The following is an 18,911-nucleotide window of genomic DNA, read 5'->3' on the forward strand; positions in this document are numbered from 1 at the left end:
GGGTGGTAAATATTGTGCACACGTATGTTGTCAGAGGACTGGTGCATAGGGCGGCGCTGGGTGGGGAAGTACTGGGGAGGCCTGCTCAACGGGTGACTTACCAGTGTCGGCCAGGGGCTCCTGCCATTGTTGCAGCTGTGGGTCTGGATCCAGGTGCCCTCCGGTTGCCAAACCAGATGAAATCTTCAGACCGCCTCTTGCCACCGAGCCAGGCGCATGGGTGGGCAATCGTTAAGGGAGTGCCGGCCACGTGGCGTCGCTTCTCGTGCCGCACTGCACGGGAGGGCGTGGCGGTTGGTTCGTGAGTGGTGTCGCAGGGGTCCGTATGGCAGGACGTACTCGGAGTTGAGCATGTGCTTGTTTTGTTTTCTTTTCGTGGTATGATATTTTCGGTTCCTTGGGTCGGGCGGTGCGGTGAGGTGTTTGGCTGCAGGCATTCTTAGGAATGTCGTCAGGTTGTTGGCTTTTCGTTGATACCTCGGTACTCCGTCTCGGTGGAGTCGTATCGGGTCCCTTTCGGTGCTTGCGCCGCTCTTTCACCCCTCGAGGCCCGAGTCCCCTCTGACGAGCCGGGCAACTCAAGTCGATGGTGGGATGTTCATCCGATCCGCAAGTAAGGCAGCGTGGAAGGCAACCATCGTGGTGTTCATCTGGGTTAAGCAAGCCACACTTCCCGCACCACCGTTTTTGTGGGTATGGGCAGATGTCATGTCTATGTCCGGTTCGGAGGCAGCAGTAGCACACTTGGTTGACTGGGCGGAACGGTCTGCATCGAAATTCTACGCCTTGAAAGTACACGTAGCTGGGAACTCGCCTGCCCTCGAAGGTGTAGAGGCTAGCTCCGTTCGTTCGGAAGGTTCTGGCTTGGATTATGTTGATATCATGGGGGTAGGTGACCGTATCGTTCATGAGGACTTCCTCGGTAGGTATAGGGAGGGCGCCTGTGATTATCCCCTTGCAGGAGTTATCCGGGGAAGCCACATACGCAGAGACTTGATACGATTTGTTGCCGAGCAGGAGCGTCTTAATGTGGCAAAGCTGTACCGCCAGGTCAGGGTCCGGGATGCTGACGAGTGCGATGTTCTGTTCCTTGCGTACGCCTATGCGCGCAGCCGGAGGTAGCGGGGCGCGGAGTGCGGTTTGTATCGCGTCTCGCAGCGGTAAGACCGCTTCTTGTTTTAGTGATATACCTCCTCTTATTCGGAGAAGTACCTTGTGGTCCCGGACTGCGGGGAGGCGCAGCAGTCCAGGCCAGACTGGTCCATGTCGTCGTTCGCGTCAGTCGAATGGGGCGGGTGGAGTTTGAAGGACTCCTCGGCGACAACCCTCAGTCGGCGAGAGTCGACCACCCGGTACCATGGAGTGTGAGGCACGGGTGGCTGAGGATGTGTATCATAGGACATGTCGCCTGCTCCGCTCCGGCCGGGGCTTGTAGTCGCAAAACTCGATGTCGCGCTCGGGCTCTAAGTCGTCTGCATGCATGCAGTCCAGTTGGCCTGCCGGGTCGGAATTGCTGGCTGACATCACCGCGGCTCGGGCCCCTACGCTGGGAGCCGCTTTGCTGGGTGCGTCGGATGCCGACGTGGCCTCCGCATCTGCCGTGCCGCTGTCGCGATGGCGCGTTTAGGCTTAACGTGGTGACGGCTGCTTAGGGATTTTAAACGACCGTCTCTGGATAAGAAAAGAGTCCAGCCCGGAAATATTGGTGTCAAGTAAAAGCTGGTGACTTGCCGTTGACGATGGTTGTACGATTTTGTGCCGATGGTGAAAGATTCCGGGTGGTTGAGGTTGGGTTAGCAGAGCCAGCTGCAACGCAATGTGCATCCGCCGGTGCCCTCGTAGAAAATCCCCCGAAGCGGAGGCGTTACGACTACGAAGAGCCCTTGATCACAAGCTGCACTTGCAAGCCTCTTCACAGTAGTGGAAGGGAGGTAGTTTTATTGCTAAAACTGAATCTTCGGGCAACAATGATAATAGCGTTTTATATTCAGTTTTTTTTTCGTAGAACAACGACGCCCCACTTAAACTTTAAATTAACAACTGCGTCGTCATCGGCGTTCAACTTTCTCAAAAAGTAAATTCTGCCGTTTTACGTGCCAAAACCACTGTCTGATTATGAGGCACGCCGTAGTGCAGGACTCTCGAAATTTCGACCACCTGGGGTTCTTTAACCTGCACGGGTGTTGTGGTATTTCGCCCCAATCAAAATGCGGCCCCCGCGTCCGGGATTCGATCCCGTGACCTCGTGCTCAGCAACCCAACACCACAGCCACTCAGCAACCACGGCGGGTACCTGTACAAATAGTGAATGAAAATAAATGCCATGAACAACCAATCTTTCGAGGTCATCCTGCTGCCAATATGTGCAGCAGGTTACTGATTGATGAAAAGAGAATATATGACAGTTCCACAGTTCTGGCAACTTATTACACTCAACACAAGGCAACCGCACAATGACACAAACCATAGGCCCCGACTACGGGGGGGGGAGATTTCAGTGGGGTCCGAGCCCGCTCAGTGGGGTCCGAGCCGCCCACGCCGCGGCGATGCCGACGCATACCACAGACACCTAATGCAACATTACCACAGTTTTGTCACCCACATCATTCGAGGTTTCTTTTTACTTGCCTCAAACTTCTCACTTCAAATAATATTGTGGCTAATAGATTACTGCATCACTGGTGGCGCGTACGTGCATGGCTTTTCATTCATACTTTCGTGTTATTTCTGAAAATACTGACAATAGCAGGACAAGCGCATAGTAAGCACTAGCGAAGCTGCCTCATCCGTAATTTCTCACTTTAACATTGGCTTAAATTTTCACTGCAAAGGTCATGCACATACAAAAGATCTTTAAATAAACAAACAGGACAAAGTTTATTATGGTTTTGAAAGAGAACGAGGTAGCCAATTAAAAATTATTTCTCAATTCTGCAGGCCTTGTTACGATCGGCCTGCAGGGGTACTACTCTGCAAAACTATCGCAGCCCGCTGCAGTTGTTACGATCGACCCGCGGGGCTGGCCTCCTTCAGAGAACTGACGACGACGACAGCGCTAACCGACCACGCACTTCATTCGGGGAACTGGAGACCACGGCAGCGTTAATCCACCATGCGCCTCCTTCGGAGAGTAGGCGACTGCAGCAGGGCTGGCCACATTTGGCGGACCGTGTATTGTTCGTTGATTTGCCGTGCCCTTCATGGTCTATTTGCAGAAAGAAAGCTTCTCTAACAAAGGGTGTTCTGCGGTGTGTTTTCTCGGGCCCCTGGATTCGAAGAGTCTGCTTACACATGTGGCGGTTACCGTAGAAGTCGGCTCTGGAATTAAGAGGCGCCGGCTGGGTTCAAGCGTGATATTCTGGCTACGATGACCCGCTCAATTCGGGTTCTGGGAACCCATAGCACGTAGGTGAAGGTGTGAGCCCTCCCTCTCAAAGGCGGGTCGACTACGCCCCAACGACTGTGGACAGTCCGATTTGACGAAGGTAGGACAGCAGTTTTCCCTCCCATAGGGATCTAGGGAGGACGGAGTGTTTTTAAGGGGCAGTTTGTCGGCTGCTAGTGAACTCGAAGTGCTAGCAGCTAACGATGGCTTAGTGGCAACAAAGGCCGTTAAAGGCCGTAGTGAGAGCGACGAGGCGCTGAGCCAATAGAGCACTGTAGAGACAGCTAGGCCAGCTGTGAATGGATTGGCACAGTCACCGCGCGTGCGCATCTAATGTAAGGTTAACGAGGTCGTTAACAAAGCACAGAGTACTGCTGATCCGACAAACGAGAGCACCCATGTCGAGTCAGATATGTGTGCCGAAGTGAAGTGCCAGCTGGACGAGGCAATTGAGGGCTGTTCACAGGATTGCGGGCTGCGGAGCTCAAGGGAAGACAACTGCTTCGTTCAAAGATCGACGCAGCTGTCCGTCAGTCTAGGTAGCCAAGTTAGGGATGATTTAGTTGTCATACATTCCGACTGTGTGGGTGAGACAGCGATCAAGACAGACGAACTATGTGCCGATGCACAGCATGAACTGGGCAGTGCAGTAGAGGGCAGTTCGCAGGAGTGTGAGTTGCATAGCTCGCATAAAGGCTGCTGCACTGTTCCAAAGTAGGTTGAGTTGTCCGCTAGTCGAGGCAAAGAGAGAGTTGATTTAAATTAAAATCACTCGAGCTGTGCGGGTAGGAGACCGATCCGGGCCAACGAGATGTGTACCGGCCAGCTTGAGGCGCGAGAAGGCGGCATGAAAGGGAATTCAAAAAGAAAGCGCCGAAGAAGCGTCGTGAAGATCGGAAAGCGGTAAAAGGTGTAGTGCAGCCAAAGATGGCGACAGACGCAAAAAGCCAGGGCGCAAGGAAAAGAAAGGTGCGGTCGTCGTTGACGACGTTGGCGCATAAAGCACCTTCGAGCCACCGCTCAATAAGAAACCGAGAAGCATGTTCTGCGCGGAAAAAGGGCACGGGGCAGTTATGTTCCGCGTCGTTCCGTCGTTCTTTTCGGGGGGCACCATGTAGTGCGTGGAGCGCAAGTGTGACAAGACGAGACGAGGTGATCGGGAGTCGCGACGCGGTCGGTCGAGTTCGTGATGAAAGCCTGACACCAGGACGCAATTGGCCAGAAACTGAGGTCTTGGGGGAGCTGATAGGGTATCGGTCCTATTGTTGTTCCTCGGTAGCCAGAAAAGCTTTCCAACCGTGACCACCTCTAGTACGGCTCAAAAGGAAACGTTTGGAACGGGAGACGAAGACAACTTCCGCAGAAGTGAAATGTTTTGTTTTATTTTTGAGCATTTAAAAATTTTCGCGATTTAAGGCTAAAGTTTCTTTTAATATGTGAGGTAAGAGCTCTATTTATGTTTTGTTTGAGAAGCTCCGATATTTAAAAGATGCGTTTTAAGTAAACATTTACTTTCGCGAGGTGTTAGTTATTCAGTAAATAGGCTTTTTCCTTGTGAGTAAGCTGAAGGGCAAGGTTATAGGTGAGAGGCGTATGGTAACGCGCGCGAGTTTTAGTTAACCTTCTTTATTTTTGGAAGAGATTTCGAAGTTTCTAAGTTGAAGCACGTAGGTTTTCAGCAAGTGCATAATTTGCACTCAGAAGCGTTCTTAGTTCCATTAGCGTGTGTCGTGTGCGGACGTAAGGGAGCAGCATGTTAATGACTGGGTTGCCCGTATGTGTTGAGGGCGGCCGGGTTCTGACTTCTCTAGTAAGCGTGCATCGAGCTAGTCATTAGAAGACGCATTTTCTTAAGTGTTTGGCGGAGTGCGTAAGTTACGCAAGCTTTGTTGTTCGTTTAAGGTACGTGTCCTGTAGGGTCTAGAGAAAGAAACGTGAGTAAGCGTGTTTAAACTTGCGTACGACGCAAGTACGCATTCTGAATAGGGAGAACAAACCTAGCGCGATTGCGATTACGTACCAGACTTTTCAGTGGCACCAGTACGTGCGATAAGTACGCCTCTGTGATAGGGTAAGAACAGGCTGTTCACGAAGTTAGGCTGCTTAAGTTATGTTCGGGTATTGGTGGTTGAGACCCTTCCGTTTAGTTCACGTAAACCTTTACTCTTGCGCAGCGCAACGGTGAGGTTTGGTTGTACTCAGGGGGAATGTGAACGCTCACTTCGGCTGCACAAAATTATGTGGCCAAAATTTGGTGATGCCAGTTGAGCGGCTAGCATTGAAATTTTGAGAGGAAGCCTGGTGGGTTAACAGCAGATTCCGGCCGTTTTCACGCTAAGTGGAATTGTGTTGCCGGGATCGACTCTTCTGTGCCGGTTGTTGAGAGATAGATTAAGGCATTCTAAAGGCGCAGTCGTTGTGCACAGCTAAGCCGTATTCTTGCTCTCGAGCATTCTCTTCCTGCCCAGCGGTTGTCAGCACTGGCCAGTCGAGATTTCCCGGGCCATAGAGGAGCTGTTACGATCGGCCTGCAGGGGTATTTCTCTGCAAACGTATCTCAGCCCGCTGCAGTTGTTTCGATCTACCCTCGGGGGTGGCGTCCTTCAGAGAACTGGCGACGACGACAGTGCTAACCCACCACGCACTTCCTTCGGAGAACTAGAGACCACGGCAGCGTAAATCCACCATGCGACTCCTTCGGAGAGGCGGCGACGGCAGCAGCGCTGGCCACATTTGGCGGACCGTGTATTGTTGGTTGATTTGCCGTGGCCTTCATGGTCAATTTGCAGCAAGAAAGCTTCTCTAACAAAGGGTGTTTTGCGGTGCGTTTTATCGGGCCCCAGGATTCGTCACAGTCTGCTGACACTCGTGGCGGATACCGGAGAAGGCGGCTCTGGATTTAAGACGCGCTGGCTGGGGTCAAGCATGACAATCCGGCTACGAGGATTCGCTAAATACGGGTTCTGGGAATCCAAAGCGCGTATGTGAGGGTGTGAGCCCTCCCTCTCAAAGGCGGGTCGACTACGCCCCAACGACTGTGGACGGTCGGATTGGACGAATGTTGGACAGCAGTTTTCCCTCCCCTAGGGATCTAGGGAGGACATATTGTTTTTAAGGATCAGTTTGTCGTCTGCTAGTTGTGTGCTCGACAAGCGGTGTGCTTGGTGCTGGGAGTTCGTGTGCTTCGTCTTGCGTGTTCCATTTGGGAGTCATTCTAGAATGTTGAAATGTATCTGATGTTCTAATGCAAATATGTAAATAAATCCTGAACTCCTAGTTCCTGACGAAAAGCCAGGCCCTCCATACAACCCGGACCACAACTCTGGCAACAAGGATGCCAGTGGTGAGATCGTCCTACAACTCGGACAGCCTAGAGAAGGACTGTGTTGTTATATGTTCACGTCAGTTCAAATAGCTTGACGTGTTTTCTTGACACTGGAAAAGAAACTGCAGACTGCAGCGACCCCTTCGGCAGACACTTTTATCAGTGGTGTGTGAAACGCACGCGAATTATATCTGTCTCAGTATTGCTTCTTTTTCCAGTAAGCAATGCTAACGACAACATTTATTAGTAATGGAAACGTCGTCACTGTCAAAAGTGGTGCAAGCGAACCACGGCATCCGCGGCTCTTCGTTGTCCTAAGGCCGCGGCTTCGCACTCCCTCACGGCGAGGTGACGCTCCCTAACCAAGAGCATCGACGATCATGAGAAATTATGAAAACTCTAATGCTAGCGTGAGGGACGTGGCCACCGGGGTACCAATTTCGATGTCATAAGTTTGGAGGATTCTAAATGGCTCAGCCTTTCACCCGTAGCATGCACCAAACCTTGGAGTATAAGGGCCTGTAGAATCGTAGAAATTTCTCTAAGTCGGTCTGAACAAAAGACGATGTGTCACTGAGCTTTTAAAGCAACATCGTGCGGACAGATGAAGCCAATTTTTTCTGAAGCGCCCAGGTAAATTTGCGCAATGCCCACTCTTGGAGTGTATCCAATCCACCCTGGGAAAAGCACACTATGCACTAGTACCACTGGTCGTTCAGTGCGTGCTGCTGACTTTACGCAGGTGTTATAATTGGTTACATCTTCAATCACACACAGACCGCACAGCGTTTCTCAGTGAAGGACCACTGTCACGACTCCCACTTTGATGGTATCGGTAAGGTAGGGCGCCAGCACACAGGCGCAGTCGTGCACGGAACTGGCTGGATGCGATTTTAATGCGCCATGGATTAAATTGCATCGACCTAAACATTGGCTGACTAGGTCTCCAGATCTCTTTCCACTCGTTTTCTTTCTTTGCCGTTATGTGAAAGACCGTGTTTACATGATTGAGGCGACAACTTCAGGCAAGCTCAAGGCAAGAATTACGGATGTCTGCCTTTGAATTCCAGCGTCGGTCATCAAGAAAGCCACTGAAGATGTGATAAAGCGGACCCAGCGCTGCGTAGCTGCTGAAGGAGACCTGTTCGAAAACGTCCCCTCGGCGGCAGCTAGATTTTAACAGCGCTTACGAATACGCAGATAATAAGGGCACAATGAAATCTGATGGCTTTTTTTCATATTATTTTATTTTTTTGCAGACTTCCCTATTGGTTATTTGGCAGATTGGGAAGTAGCACGTTTACTTTCATCAACCTATCCGTTTCGTCTTTTCTCCATTCGTAGGTCACTTCACGTACTATAAAAGCAGCTAAAATGGCAATTAGGGCATTAAGACTTATGTACCCTCAGCGTGACTTATGACCAACAAAGACCAGGCCTTTGTTTTATCATTCTTATATTATATCTCGCATTGAATACTCTTCTCGTATTGGGAACCACTACTTTCACAAACAATTGGGAATTTGAATGACTTCAGAACAGAGTGATAAAGGTAGTTCCCAATACTGCTCCTTATCATCCGACAGGGCCGTTACTTGAGAAGTATGACTTAATTAATTAAAATTCAAGTTTATTTAGCAAAGAAAATGCTGGAATGTCCACTGGGATAAAAGCCGTGAAAACGGCTTGAGGGGGCCCAGATGACCGTTACATGGCAGCAGTTATATAAGGTGCGCAGCTAGAGACTAAGATAAGCCGTGATAAAGGCAAAAATTTAAACATGCAGATTACAAATCAATATACTACATATTCATAAATCATACGAATAAATTTGAAATACCATGCACATAGAAGGAAGAAGAAGCCGAGGTGCGGACGTCCCTCACATCGGCTCCGTCGTTTTTGAATGTTTGTGCCGCCTTCTTTGCCACCATCACGGATTCAAGCACATCACTGGATTTGGGAAGTCACCGGGAATTTGCGGACACCTTTCTTTAAGGTGGGACTTTCATTTTTGGACTGTTACTGGCCTTTCTTGGTGCAAGACCCAAGTAGGCCTACTGGCCCCGCCGTGCCGCGATGGCGGACACGCGCATGGAAGATGAAGACGCTACCGGATTAGAAGAGAATGAGGAAGATCTAGGCTGGCAAATAGTGACAAGCCGAAAATTTCGCTCCACCACAAGGATTACTGGCGATGGGAAAACAACGCCGCAGAGCCAGCGAGAGCAAGGCAACAGCAGCAAGAACAAGGGACCTACAGCCACTATGTTCAAAAACCAGATTGTCAAGGCATCAAGGATGCCCCAATTGCCCGAGGAGCACAGCAAAATCATCATCCGCCCACGAGCAGGTCTCAACTTGAGCAAAGTGAGCACCACAGCGATAGGCGTGGCGGTTATTGAAGCATCGGGCCTGACTCCGCAACAAGCCCGAGAGGATGTCGTTTGCCCTAACTTCACGCAAAACATCCTGGTGGTTAGTACACCAGATCCCAGCCATGCTGCCAGGTATGTGCGAATCAGGTCAATCATTATAGTGGAAACCGAATACGAAGTGAACGCCTACGAGACAGCTCCGCATACCACGTGTAAAGGAGTAATTCGGAGAGTTGACCTCAGAGACAATCAGGCCACGATAACGAAGAACATTGTGCATGACTTTAACCCACTGGCATTGGCAGCCAAACGTATTAAATCCACGGGTTCGGTTATTGTTCTGTTTGATGGGCTCAAGGTACCCAATTATGTAAGATACGGGTCGACCCTCGTCAAGTGCTACCTGTATAGGAAGCAGTTTGATGTCTGCTATGCCTGCGGAAAGATTGGACATCGATCAGATGTATGTCCAACACCGGACGTGGTACAGTGCAGAGGATGTGGAACTCAAAACCCGGAGGACAATCACATGTGTGTGCCTAAGTGCAAATTCTGTGGAGGGGACCACCCAACTGGGGACAAGACTTGCCGACAGCGGTACCAAATTCCATACGTGGTACGAGTTCGACGACGAGAACGCAACAGATCTGCATCGGAGGCGACATCAGCACAGCTGCAATGGGATGCCCAAACGGGCACCAGGGGGCGCACGTGCTCAAGGAGCCCCACACGGTCAAGATGCCGCTCGCCGTCGAAGGGCAGAAGCCGCTCCAGATCACGCGAAGTGCAGGTGCGCTTCGAAGGAGGAGGGCAGACGCCTGGCGACAAGACGACATCTGGAACAACCTGGGCCGACAAAGTGAAAGGTACTGTGAGGGCTGGGGAGAGCGGTGCGGAGCGGCTGGTCGGAGATAATGATGCCAGGGTAGAACAGCTAATTAAAGAAGTAACGTATCTGAGAAAGGCAAATGAAGAACTTACTAAGCAGGTTGTAGAACTTCGCAAGAACTCGCAGACTAACTCCACAAAAGTAGCAATAGCCAAACCGGTGAATAATGACAACAGCCAGGATGAAGAAAACACACCAGCTCCAAAGAAGCGGGCAATAAGCCCAGTAGAAACGACAGTGTGCTCTGCTTTGGAAGAGATCAAGGAGGCGATTAAACAACTTAGAGATGCCATAGATAAAACTACCTTCAAAGTTGATGAGTTATGGAAATGGAGACTGACGGCTGAAAAGAGGCTCACCAAAGTAGAAGCACAGGGCGATGACGACGAATACCTACCCTCAGAAGCAGAAAGCGTCACATCGCTCCCTGGCGTGTCGGGGGGTTCTACGAAGCGTACTCTAGCGGGTAGCAGTAAGGCAGGTTCTATAAGCAATGGCTAGCAGGGGGAGCTTTACCGTGTGGCAATGGAATTGCCGAGGATTTTATCACAAAAAAGCACCTCTTATGCAGTTAATAAAAACCTCTCCAGACAAACCGAAAATAATTATGCTGCAGGAAACCTTGGCGGATGAGATCAGCCTATCCGGATACAAAGCGACATGCAGGGGCAAAGAGCCGGGTAGGGGGCTAGCCACGCTCGTAGATAAGAAAATACCTTACATAGAACATGATTTGCGCCTTGGACTAAACAAATTAGAATACTTACTAGTGGAAATAATTTTGAAAAGGAATAGAAGCAAACCGCAAAGCCTCTTTTGTCTTAATGTTTATAGCAGCCCTAGCGACATGAAACAGAGTTTCAGGGCACTTCTTAATAAGACTATGGCTGTTACTAAGCACGCTCCACTCATTATTGGAGGGGATTTCAACGCCCCACATCAAACCTGGGGATATCGCTGGAATACTAAGAAAGGGGATGGACTCTGGCACCTAGCTACAGATCTTAATCTCTCCCTCATCACAGACCCAGCTTATCCCACTAGGTGTGGTACATCTACATGCAGGGACTCCACCCCAGACCTTACTTTCTTATCAAACTTAGCGAACGCTGGCTGGAATAACTCCAATATTGACCTGGGTAGTGATCATTACATATTACAAATACTATTGGAAACACCAAGTAATGAGATAAAGCAGTTTAACTACATTGACTGGGATCTTTTTCGGAAAGTAAGGAAAAGCAGAGCTGAGACAGAGGAAGGACAAAAGAAAACACTCCAAACTTGGACCACTCAGCTCAGGGAAGATGTAAAGGCGGCAACGAAGGATATTACCACAGAGGAGGATATTGATATCATGGACAGTAGGCTGGCGCACTTGATTGAAGCGAAACAATCTATGTTAAATAGATGAAAAGCGCAACGGCTGAACAGGAGACTCAGGAAGCGCATAGCATTGTTGAATAGGGAGATTGAAGAACACTCCAGAAATTTACAGAAACAACAATGGGATGAGCTTTGTAATTCCATAGATGGTCGAATCAGACGTGGTGGGAATTGGAACTTACTTAGACATTTGCTTCATGAGAACGACACGAAATCTAATAGGAGAACAGCAGTAGCACGACTCGTCCATCGTGAGAGTCAGGACACAACGGAGGAGGCCATTCTGGATCGGCTCGCAGCTAGGTATTCACCACTTAAGGATAGCGATGAGAGTACAGACCTGCCTGAATATACAGGGGAAGACTGTGAGCCTATGGATCAAGACTTCACAGAAAGCGAAGTTCGTGCAGCCCTGTACGACCTCAACAGTAGATCTGCTGCCGGTCCAGATGGCATTTCCAATAGGCTGTTAAAAAATTTGGACGATCATTCCATAAAATATTTAACAGAGTATTTCAACGAACTCTGGAAAAACGGTGATTATCCGAAGGAATGGAGAATTGCTAACACAATTCTTATTCCCAAACCAGGCAAGCAACTCAATCTAGATAACCTAAGACCCATATCATTAACATCATGTCTGGGCAAAACCATGGAGCATGTCATACTCAATAGACTGACTAAGTATGTAGAAAACAGAAATGTTCTTCCGCATAACCTGATCGGTTTCCGTCCTGGACTTTCGACTCAAGATGCAATGCTTTTAATCAAGCATCACCTTATTCTTGCTAGCCCGCTACATGCGAGAGCTCTTCTAGGCCTAGATGTAGAAAAGGCCTTTGATCACATCAAGCACAGGGCCATATTGGATATCCTCTCGGAGATGGGATTGGGTAAGCGATTGCACAATATAGTCAAAGCCTTTCTCGGTGGCCGTTCTGCTTGTCTCAGGTTAGGCGAACTCCAATCGACAACCCTGGAACTTGGGAATCGTGGGAGACCACAAGGGTCTGTCCTATCTCCCATGTTATTTAATTTGGCAATGTCAAAAGTGGCTCGAGGTCTCGCGCAGACTGAGGGTATCCACTTTGCTATATATGCAGATGATGTAACAATCTGGAGTGCCGAAGGTAATATGGGACAAACAGAGATCAAACTACAGGAAAGCATTTATGTGGTAGAAACAACACTTGAGGGTATGGGACTGAACTGCTCTGCTAAAAAATCAGAACTATTGGTATTACGGAGCAGTAAGCGTGGGCGCAGGCCGAACGGATATATCCCAGAGGAAGAACCCCGCATTGACATATGCGCCAAGAATGGAGAACCAATCAGGCAGGTGGAGACTATTAGAGTGTTAGGACTTCTCCTGCAAGCGAACGGATCTAATTGCAAGATGATAGAATACATCTCTAACAAGTCAGAAGAAGTCATTAGGCTTCTGCGTAGAGTTACCAACAAGCATAAGGGGCTAGGAGAAGACAGTGCCATAAGATTGGTACATGCATTCGCCTTTTGCCACTTCTCGTACGTGGCTGGCATGCTACAATGGACACAGGCTGATAAGAACAAGCTAAACGCTTTAATCAGACGACTTATAAAGACTGCACTAGGACTTCCCATCAGCACGGCCAATGATAGCTTATTGCGCCTAGGGCTGCATAACACACTAGAGGAGATAGCTGAGGCTCAACAGGTGGCCCACCAGGAGAGACTAATGGGGACACGCCCTGGGAGGGCGCTACTTGAAGAAATTGGCGTAGAAATTAACAACCACACCAACGAAGGAGAATTATTAACACGATTGCAAGCGGGACTACGAGAAACAATAAAGACGACCCCGTTCCCTAGGAACATGCACCCGACACATAACCTCGAGAGACGGAAGGCAAGGGCGAAGGCACTCCTTCAAGACATAGATCAACATAAGCAGCAGGCGGTGTTCGTTGACGCTGCCTGGGTTAAAAATAAGGATGCGTATACCTCCGTTGTCGTAGACACTCAAGGTAACATACAGGATGCCATCACCGTCTATACCAAGGACCCCACAGTAGCAGAACAAGTAGCAATCGCCTTAGCCATCCGGGCTAATCGGTGGACACATATTTACAGCGACTCTAGAACAGCCATACGCAACTTTACCAACGGATATGTGACACGGATAGCAACAAAATTATTAGAGAAGGTCAAGAGTGAGAGGATCGAAATCCGCTGGTTTCCTGCACATCTGGGGGTGGTGGACGGAGCTGGGAGAAACCTCAATGAGGTGGCAAATGAAGCAGCACGAGGACTTTCTAGCCGTGCTCTTCAAGACCGAGCAACTTACACTTCACCCGGGGAACACAGGGATCGATTATTAACATATAACGAAATCACGAAGCATTATTATTTAAGCAGAAGGGAATACCCATTGCCACACGGTAAGCTTTGCAGAGCCCAAGCGGTCACATTACGTTTGCTACAGACAAGAACATACCCAAGTCCATATTTTATTAACAGGATCTATCCGGAGAGGGAAATTCAAACCAACTGTAATAAGTGCAATGGCATCATTACTCTTGACCACATGCTTTGGCAGTGCCCCGCGGTCTTCACAGACCGTGACAAGGAACAAGATTGGTGGCGGCAAATGCTACACAGTGAATCACTCTCTGACCAATTACGGGCAGTCCAGAAGGCCCGCGATGTGGCTGAAGGGCTCGGCCTGACAGTCCCAACGTGGGAGCGGCCCGCGTCAACGTATGGTTGACCTTCAGGACCCAATAAAGTTCTCCATACCATACCATACCATGCACATAGAAATGCACATGCAAATCACAGCACGAAGTACAACATATTTCTCACCCGCACAAATACACTAGAAAGGATAAAAAAAATTTAACGATTTTAATGAATGATTTGCAGGCACTATAGTAGATATCATATCATCCTCATCATCAGCCTAGTTACGCCCACTGCAGGGCAAATGCCTCTCCCATGCTTCTCCATCTACCCCGGTCATGTACTAATTGTGGCCATGTTGTCCCTGCAAACGTCTTAATGTCATCCGCCCACCTAACTTTCTGCCACCCCTGCTACGCTTCCCTTCCCTTGGAATCCAGTCCGTAACCCTTAATGACCATCGGCTATCTTCCCTCCTGATTACATGTCCGGCCCATGCCCATTTCTTTTTCTTGATTTCAACTTAGATGCCATTTACCCGCGTTTATTCCCTCACCCAATCTGCTCTTTTCTTATCCCTTAACGGTACACCCATCATTCTTCTTTCCATAGCTCGTTGCGTCGTCCTCAATTTCAGCTGAACCCTTTTCGCAAGCCTCCAGGTTTCTGCCCCATATGTGAGTACTGGTAACACACAGCTGTTATACACTTTCCTTTTGAGGGATAGTGGCAACCTGCTGTTCATGATTTGAGAATGCCTGACAAACGCACCCCAGCCCATTCTTATTCTTCTGGTTATTTCAGTCTCATGATCCGGATCCGTGGTCACTACCTGCCCTAAATAGATGTATTCCCTTACCACTTCCAGTGCCTCGCTACCTATCGTAAACTGCTGTTCTCTTCCGAGACTGTTAAACATTACTTTAGTTTTCCGCAGATTAATTTTCAGACCCACCCTTCTGCTTTGCCTCTCCAGGTCAGTGAGCATGCATTGCAATTGGGCTCCTGAGTTACTAAGCAAGGTAATATCATCAGCGAATCGCAAGTTGCTAAGGTATTCTCCATCAACTTCTATCCCCAATTCTTCCCACTCCAGGTTTCTGAATACCTCCTGTAAACATGCTGTGAATAGCAATGGAAAGATCGTATCTCCCTGTCTGACGCATTTCTTTATTGGGATTTTGTTGCATTCTTTGTGGAGGACTACGGTTGCTGTGGAGCCGCTATAGATATCTTCCAGTATATTTACATATGGCTCACCTACACCCTGATTCCGTAACGCCTCCATGACTGCTGAGGTTTCGACTGAATCAAACTCTTTCTCGTAATCAACGAACGCTATATATAAGGGTTGGTTATATTCTGCACATTTCTCTATTACTTGATTGATAGTGTGAATATGGTCTATTGTTGAGTAGCCTTTACGGAATCCTGCCTGGCCATTTGGTTGACAGCAGTCTAAGGTGTTCCTGATTTTATTTGCAATTACCTTAGTAAATACTTTGTAGGCAACGGACAGTAAGCTGATCGGTGTATAATTTTTCAAGTCTTTGGCGTCCCCTTTCTTATGGATTAGGATTATGTTAGCGTTCTTCCAAGATTCCGGTACGTTCGAGGTCTTGAGGCATTGTGTATATAGGGCGGCCAATCTTTCTAGGACAGTATTCCCATCATACTTCAACAAGTCTGCTGTTGCCTGATCCTCCCCAGGTGCCTTCCACCTTTGCATAGCTCCTAAGGCTTTCTTTACTTCTTCTGGCGTTACCTGTGGGATTTCGAATTCCTCTAGGCTATTCTCTCTTCCACTATCGTCGTGGGTGCCACTGTTACTGTATAAATCTCTATAGAACTCCTCAGCCACTTGAACTATCTCATCCATATTAGTAACGATATTGCCGGCTTTCTCTCTTAACGCATACATCTGATTCTTGCCTATTCCTAGTTTCTTCTTCGCTGCTTTTAGGATTCCTCCGTTCCTGAGAGCGTGTTCAATTCTATCCAAATTATAGTTCCTTATGTCCGCTGTCTTACGCTTGTTGATTAACTTCGAAAGTTCTGCCAGTTCTATTTTAGGTGTAGGGTTAGAGGCTTTCATACATTGGCGTTTCTTGATCAGATCGTTTGTCTCCTAAGATAGCTTACTGGTATCCTGTCTAACGAAGTTACCACCGTCTTCTATTGCCTTAATAATGCCCATAAGATTGTCGTTCATTACTTCAACACTAAGGCCGTCGTCCTGAGTTAAAGCCGAATACCTGTTCTGTAGCTTGATCCGAAATTCCTCTAGTTTTCCTCTTACCGCTAACTCATTGATTGGCTTCTTGTATACCAGTTTCTTCCGTTCCCTCCTCAAGCCAAGGCTAATTCGAGTTCTTACCATCCTATGGTCACTGCAGCGCACCTTGCCGAGCACGTCTACATCTTGTATGATGCCACGGTTCGCGCAGAGTATGAAGTCGATTTCATTTCTAGTCTCACCATTCGGGCTCCTCCACGTCCACTTCCGGCTAACCAGCTTGCGGAAGAAGGTATTCATTATCCGCTTATTATTCTGTTCTGGAAACTGTACTAATAACTCTCCTCTGCTATTCCTAGAGCCTATACCATATTCCCCCACTGACTTGTCTCCAGCCTGCTTCCTGCCTACCCTGGCATTGAAGTCGCCCATCAGTATAGTGTATTTTGTTTTGACTTTACCCATCGCCGATTCCACGTCTTCATAAAAGCTTTCGACTTCCTCGTCATCATGACTGCATGTAGGGGCATAGACTTGTACTACCTTCAATTTGTACCTCTTATTAGGTTCACAACAGGACCTGCCACCCTCTCGTTAATGCTATAGAATTCCTGTATGTTACCAGCTATTTCCTTATTAATCAGGAATCCGACTCCTTGTTTTCGTCTCTCCGCTAAGCCTCGGTAGCACAGTACGTTCCCGCTTTTTAGCACTGTATATGCTTCTTTTGTCCTCCTAAGCTCACTGAGCTCTATTATATCCCATTTACTACCCTCTAATTCCTCCAATAACACTGCTAGACTCGCCTCACTAGATAACGTTCTAACGTTTAACGTTGCCAGGTTTAGATTCCAATGGCGGCCTGTCCGGAGCTATGTATTCTTGGCACCCTCTGCTGCGTCACAGATCTGACCACCGCCGTGGTCAGTTGCTTCGCGGCTGCTGGGGACTGAGGGCCGGGGTTTGATTGTTGTATTCATATAGGAGGTTCTGGCCAAGTACTGCACCAGGGTGGCCAATCCTGCACTGGAGAGAGAGTGCGTTACCGGTTCTGGTCACCGGCATCAGGCCGCACTCCAGGCCTGTTTGTGCAATTTTCTCAACACACGGTTTTTGTTTTATTTTCCAGTGGAGAACTGCGCGGCACCGGGATTTGAACCACGGTCCTCTTGCACGGGAGGTGGATACTCTACCGTCCCCGCAGAACTTAAGTTAAAAAATTAAATTATGGGGCTTTACGTGACAAAAGCACTTTCTGATTATGAGGCACGTCGTAGGGGAGGACTCCGGAAATTTCGACCACCTGCGGTTCTTTAACGTGCGCTTAAATCTAAGTACACGGGTGTTTTCGCATTTCGCCCCCATCGATATGCGGCCACCGTGGCCAGGATCAGATCCCGCGACCTCATGCTCCGTAGTCTAACACCATAGCCACTGAGCAACCACGGCGGGTCCCGCAGGAGTTGTACGCCTCATTTAACCTATAGTGGTGCCTTATTTGATCAGTGAAGGTGGAGAAATCTGAGCTCGGTTATACCGCACGGATGGCACTCGGCTAGAGAACCTGGTATTTATGACCTGCACATGTGTGGCCATACATAATTAAGGATATATATAATTTTATTAGGAGGGTTCCCGTACAGTGATAAAATAAAAAAGAAGACATTAAAGAAGAAAGAAAAGGGGAGAAAGAAAAGGAAGACAACAGGTGATTTGAACTCGTGACCCTTGGATGTTGCCCGGAAAGATAGATCAGTCGGTTGGTTCGTCAGGCCCTAGGTTATTTTGAAGCGCCATACCTCCTGCTCCGATCCTTAAACTTACGTGGAAAGGGACTGATGATATCCGCGATAGTCGATTGGAAGGCATAGTTTCTTGGGAAAATGGCTGCCCGTGGAGAAGAGCGAACTCGAACGGCTTTAGAGACAACGAAAAGCTTGATCACGTGCTCGGCGAGCGCGTGATCGAATGCGCGCGCTAATGCTTTGTCTCTGCGTGTAGTAGTTAAGAGAGTTAGTTTAAGGGAGGAGAAAAAGGAAGGAAAGGAAAGTCTCTAAAGCAAAATTGCAGCGCCGTGGTTTTAAAGCGCACCCGTGGTAGAGAAACGTAAGGCGATATAAGCGTACGTGGCCATGATACGCACACGACAAACTGCCTTAAAATATTTAGACTTGAGGGAAAGCTTCGTTAACAAACGATAACACGGCAATCAGCGTTCGAATACGACGAGAGAAATTATTGACACGTGGAAAATTCCCTTGGAATAAGTATGGTTTTGCGAGACAAATGCTGGTAAGTATTGAACCTCTTAAAAGATGAGGGGAAATATGCGCTCACCGAGAGGGCACCGTCCGCATGAGACCACCATCAGGCACCTTACTGAGACGTGGAGGGATCTGCGGCCGGAACAAAGCCTCCCTTCTCCGTCGGCCAAGAGCAGAAAACGTGGTTTCCGATCACTCAAGGTTGCGCGTACATAGTATAACTCTAGCGTCTAGGAAAAGCTTAAACAGGGGCGAGGGCGGCACATATATCGTGGGAAGCTAGCCGCCAGAGTAACGATCTCAAGGGCTGGTGCTGACGAGGGCGAAATACCTTCGTGTAAATATAATAACCCTAATAGTACTACTTTCGAAAAAAAAAACAGAAAG

Source organism: Dermacentor variabilis, chromosome 3 (genome assembly GCF_050947875.1).
Source record: "Dermacentor variabilis isolate Ectoservices chromosome 3, ASM5094787v1, whole genome shotgun sequence".
Taxonomy (NCBI): domain Eukaryota; kingdom Metazoa; phylum Arthropoda; class Arachnida; order Ixodida; family Ixodidae; genus Dermacentor; species Dermacentor variabilis.